Source organism: Neovison vison, chromosome 2 (genome assembly GCF_020171115.1).
Source record: "Neovison vison isolate M4711 chromosome 2, ASM_NN_V1, whole genome shotgun sequence".
Taxonomy (NCBI): domain Eukaryota; kingdom Metazoa; phylum Chordata; class Mammalia; order Carnivora; family Mustelidae; genus Neogale; species Neogale vison.
In genome coordinates, this window is record NC_058092.1 from 79826669 (window position 1) to 79832101 (window position 5433).

The following is a 5433-nucleotide window of genomic DNA, read 5'->3' on the forward strand; positions in this document are numbered from 1 at the left end:
AAGTGGGGTGTCTAGGTGACTCACTGGGTTAAGTGTCTGACTTTTGGTTTCAGCTTAGGTCATGATCTCAGGTCATGATCTCAGGTTTGTGGGATCAAGCTCCATGCTTAGGGATGTCTGCTTCTCTCCCTCTCCCTCTACCCCTCCCCCTGCTCACATGTTCACTCTTTTTCTAAAGTAAATAATTTTTTTAAAGATTTTATTCATTTGAGAGAAAGTGAGCATGTGTGCACATGCATGAATTGGGGGAGGGGCACAGGAAAATGCAAAGGAATAAGCAGACTCCCCACTGAGCATGGATCCCAATGATGTGAGGCTCTATCACAGTACCCCCAAATTATGACCTGAGCCAAAATCAGATACTTGACCAACTGAGCCACCCAGGGGCCCCAGTAAATAAATAAAGCTTTAAAAAAAAAAACCATGCACACACAGAGGAGAGATGCACAGAGGAGAAAAATAGAAGCACTGGAGAAGGGCAATGTGAACCTGGAGGCAGAGATTGGAATTATGCAGTGACAATCCGAGGAATGCCTGGAGCCACTGGAAGCTGGAAGAGGTAAGGAAAAGTTTTCTTCAAAAGCTTCTGGAGGAAGCTTTCTGGAGGAAGAATGACCGTGCTGACACTCTGATTTGGGGTTTTTCTCCTCCAGAACTGTGAGAAAATTAATTTCTCTTGTTTTAAGACATCTAGTTTGTGGCACTTTATTACGGCAGCCTCGGGAAATAATACAAACTGTGAGTCAAATCTCTGTTGGTGTGCAGCCAAATATATCTTAATTAATATAATGATTATTTTTATGTTCAAGCTAAACATATGAAAAAAAGGTATTGGTTATAATTCAGGAAAAGATCCTGGAGTCCCTGGAAATTCTTTCCATAGGATTTCAAACTAAGATTGATACCAATGTTGTCAGATCTGGGATTTAAGCATATCTCTGACGCCACTTCACCTTCCCCTACATCACTCTCCCTCAGGGACTAATGGGTGGTAGCAGAGATGAAAGTTAGACCCTCCTTAAGACCTTTTTTTTTTTAGAAACTTTATTTTCCATCAACCTTCTTTCCATTTTGTTTGCCTTTGTGGAAGAGGAAGACCACTCAGTGGTCGTTCCTACCCATCCCGTGGCCTGAGCAGTGGGAGCTGCAGACCAGTCTTCCGAGGCAGGGTGGGCGCTCCTGTCTTCAGTAGGGAACTGCTGACTAGGCACCAAGGGCACCTTCAAACCAGTCTGCAACCTCGGGTTGAGTAGCAGTGAGCTCAGGGGCTAGAACAGTCCATCCACCCTGAAATCCCTCCCTGGTCACAGAGTTCTCAGCAGCAACCTGCCCTTCTTTTTCAATCTCTTCAGGATCTCTTAGAAGTAGAGATCAGACATGACCTCCCAGGGGTGCTCATGAGGAATGGTGCTACACATGCACTGAACTTCCCAGGCCAGCATACACATTAGACTCACTGAGTGAGCTCCCTTGTGTAGCAAGGGATGGCGATGTCCACGTAGTGAAGAGGAGAGTCTGTGTTACACAGAGTGACGATGGGCAGTTTAACATAAGGCCTCTGTATGAGGCTGGTGGTCAGCCCTGGGATCAGTAGCCACCAGCAGTCTCGGCTCTCCAAAGACTGCCTGGATCTGGTTAGTGAAGCTTCCAGGAGTGAAGCCTCCAGCAATGGGAGCGGTTCCTATAGCAGCAGCAAAATTCAGCACAGCTCGCTGGCCAGTAATCCTGGAGGACAGGACACTGACATCAGCTGGGTCTTCAATGGCCACAATGGCACAAGCTGCCAGCAGAAGCTTCTCCCAGGTTCTCTTCTGATGTATGATGTAGATGCCATCACTTTCCTTTTTGTAGCTGTACTGTTCCATTTGGAAGTCAAGGTTGGTGCCACCCAAGTGAGTCCCTGCTGCAGGGAATTTGAGGACATTCTACTCTTTAATTTGCAGGACATCAAGGGCTCCAGACATTGTGAAAGTTTCCCTTTAAGCTGTGATGGGAATACAGACCAATGCCATATGGACCCCTCCATGTATAAAGTGGAAAAGCTCCTTAAGACCATTTTTGATGAAGTTAGAGTCATCCCTGATCCAGCTCAATATGGGACTCTTTTTTTGTTCCTGTTTTCAAATATAAGCAAAAGAGACTGCTCTCTGAGGTAGCTTCAGAAACATGTATAATTTGGAACAGAAAAATAATCTTTAAAAATCAGGAAAAGGACAGAAAGAAAAGCAAAACCAGGAGACATTTGGAATAAAGATACGCAATCTATCAGGTCCTACATAATTAGAGTTAAGTTGCAAAATTGAAATTATTAGGGTTCAAAGCAAAAAGAGTTAACAATTATACAATTCATGTTTTCCTTAAAAAATATATTAGTTTCAAGTAAGGGAAAGCTTTTTGCTTTTCCTGGTGTTTATTCTTTAAGAAATAGCCATGTAGGTTTCAATTTAGATATCGCTTCCCCCAAGAAGAGTTCCCTAATGACATCCTCCCTCCAGATTAAGTACTACTACTATGTGCTTACCACTGTGTATCTCTAGTAAGATCCCTACAAGACTGTAAGTTCTTTGAGCACAAAGACTGATTAGTTTACTTATGTATCCTTCTTTCCTATTCCATTGTCTGGCACATTGCAATATTCAGTACTTGTTGAGTAAGTGTGTTAATGAGACTTCATGGGGGGTGGGTCTAGTTTCCATTTTAACAATGTATTGAGTTATGATTCAAGCTGTAAGTGAGACTAGAATTTTCCTTAGAAAATAGCTTGCAGTATGTTCCAAGACATGAAGCAGTTAATAGTTTAAAGCCTGTTTAAAATTATTTTACCCTACAAAAAGTTCACTGTGAACTTAGCAGCTGTCCTCTGAAGTCATAGAACAGTGTTAGTAATGTCACATGGAACAGGGTTTTTAAGCAGCACAGCTTCCTGTTAAACCCTCTGAGATGAACGAGTTGAACTGACATCAATTTTAGTGTTACTTCAAGTGGGACAACCAGGCTGTTTGTGTCTCCTAAAAGGATTCTTTTTTAAAGATTTTACTTATTTATTTTACAGAGAGAGATCACAAGTAGACAGAGAGGCAGGAAGAGAGAGAGAGGGAAGCAGGCTCCCGGCTGAGCAGAGAGCCCGATGTGGGACTCGATCCCAGGAACCTGAGATCATGACCTGAGCCAAAGGCAGCGGCTTAACCCACTGAGCCACCCAGGCACCCAGTCTCCTAAAAGGATTGATATCATGCTAACACTACCTGTGAAGCATTCTTGCTCCCTAAAAAAGTTAAACCTGCAAGTTTCTTTTTTTTTTTTTTTAAGATTTATTTATTTATTTGAGAGAAAGAGAGCATGGGGGAAGGGACAGAGAGGTAGAGAGAGGATCTCAAGCAGACTCCCCACTCAGCGTGGACCCTGAGGTCATGACAGTAGAAACCAAGAGTCAGACACTCAACTGAATGAGCCACTCAGGTCCTCCTGAATCTGCAAGTTTCTAAAAGCTAACTTTCATTATAGGAAATAGAGGAGATAAAGGAACAACAAGGAAGCAAATAAACAAAACCAAAACGTGGTAAATTGAATAGGACAACTGATCTGGTCCCTGCAATCAAGTCAATGTCATCAAAAAGAAGTTAGGTATAAGAGACTGCTCTAGATTAAAGAGGCTTAAGAAACAACCAAATGCAATTAGTTTAAAAATCTGATTTTAAGAAACCAATTATAAAAATGTAATTTTGATATAATTAGGAAAATCTCAAATAAGATCTGGTTATTAGATGATACCAAAGAATTATTGTAAGTCTGGTTAGGTGAGTTTCATAGTTTGGGTTCTCTCAGACCCAGAGATAAAGATTCAAATACAAGTAGTATATTTGAGGAAAGATCCCAGAAAACACTGGGAAGAGGAAGAGGAAGTGAGATGAGGAAGGACTAGAAGCCAATAAAAGCTGCACTCTTAAGCAACTTAACCACTGTGGGCAGGTGGAACTTGATCTCACTGATGTACTTGGGGAAGTAGTGTGGACTACCTCGGAGCCAATCCCCACCCCCAGGTCAAGAGACCCGGGTTACTTTTATACCAGCTCCCATCAGGCATTGGTTCAGCTGCGCCCTTGGGAGGGAGGCAGAGTGGACTCTTCAGTGGCCAGAGAAAGCCCGCAAGCCAAGAACATCCACTGAAATGGTAAGGGCCAACATGGTGTGGGAAAAAGCACCAACACCACTTGCTACAGTGTGATAATAGCATGGTGGTAGTGTAAAAACATGCCATTTCATTAAAAATGAGTACTGAAATATGTGAGGGTGAAGTGATGTCTGAATTTGTCTTAAACTACTTTAAATCTTCTTTTTTAAGATTTCATTTATTTATTTGAGAGAGCGTGCTCTAGTGGGGAGGGCCAGAAGGAGAGGGTCTAGGCTACTCCTTGCTCAGCGGGGCTCCATGCCAGGACGCCAAGGGATCATAACCTGAGCTGAAGTCAGATACTTACCTGACTGTGCCACCCAGGTGCCCCCTTAAAATACTTTAATAAGAAGAAAATAAAAGGGACAGATGAGGAGCACCTGACTGGCTCAGTCAGGGAGCATGCGACTCTTGATCTCTGGATTGTGAGTTCAAGCCCCATGCTGGGTGTAGAGATTCTTTAAAAATAAAATCTTTTAAAAATATAACTAATTTAAAAACATAAAAGAGAGACAAAACAAATATGGCAAAATGTGATAATTGAATCAGTCATGGGTATGTGGAAGTTAATTATGCTAATATCTCTACTTTCTACTCTCTACTGTATATGAGAATTTTTTGCAATAAAAGTATTTTTAATGTACATTTAAGTGATGAAAATATGTCTGTTGGGCTGCCTACAGGAACTGGATATAAATCATTTCATTTAGAGAACATCTTTCAAAAATAATGTTTTTAGTTTTAAAGATTTATTTGAGAATGAGAAAGGGAGCACAAGCAGGGGATGGGGGTGCAGAGGGAGAGGGAGAAGCAGATTCTCCTCTGAAGAGGAAGCCTAAAGCCAGGCTCAGTCCTGGGGCTTCAGGATCATGACCTAAGCTGAAGGAGCTGCTTAACTGACTGAGCCACCCAGGTGCCCCAATAATGTTTTTAGTTTTAAAATCGTTTACCTTAAGCTATTCTTTCTAGTCATAGTATGCCCTAAAAAATACTTTTTCCCCAGAGCGAGAGAACGAGAGCACAAGCAGGGAGAGTGGCAGGCAGAGGGAGAAGCAGACTCCCCCTCTGAGCAGGCAGCCCAATGCCTACATCGATCCCAGGACCTTGGGATCACAACCCAAGGGCAGACACTTAACCAACTGAGCCACCCAGACACCCCTAAAATGTTTCCACAATAGTAAAGCTGGCTGGGATCTGGGAGCTACCTTTTAATTGCTCTTTTGGGATTGAACCAATTAGTCAGTGAATCAGGCCAAACACAT

At 42.5% G+C, this 5433-nt stretch overlaps 1 pseudogene; it reads right to left on the reverse strand.

Annotated features, from left to right (window-relative positions):
* Window positions 1–508: 508 nt before the first annotated feature.
* Window positions 509–1964, reverse strand: LOC122899154 (annotated as a pseudogene).
* Window positions 1965–5433: the final 3469 nt, after the last annotated feature.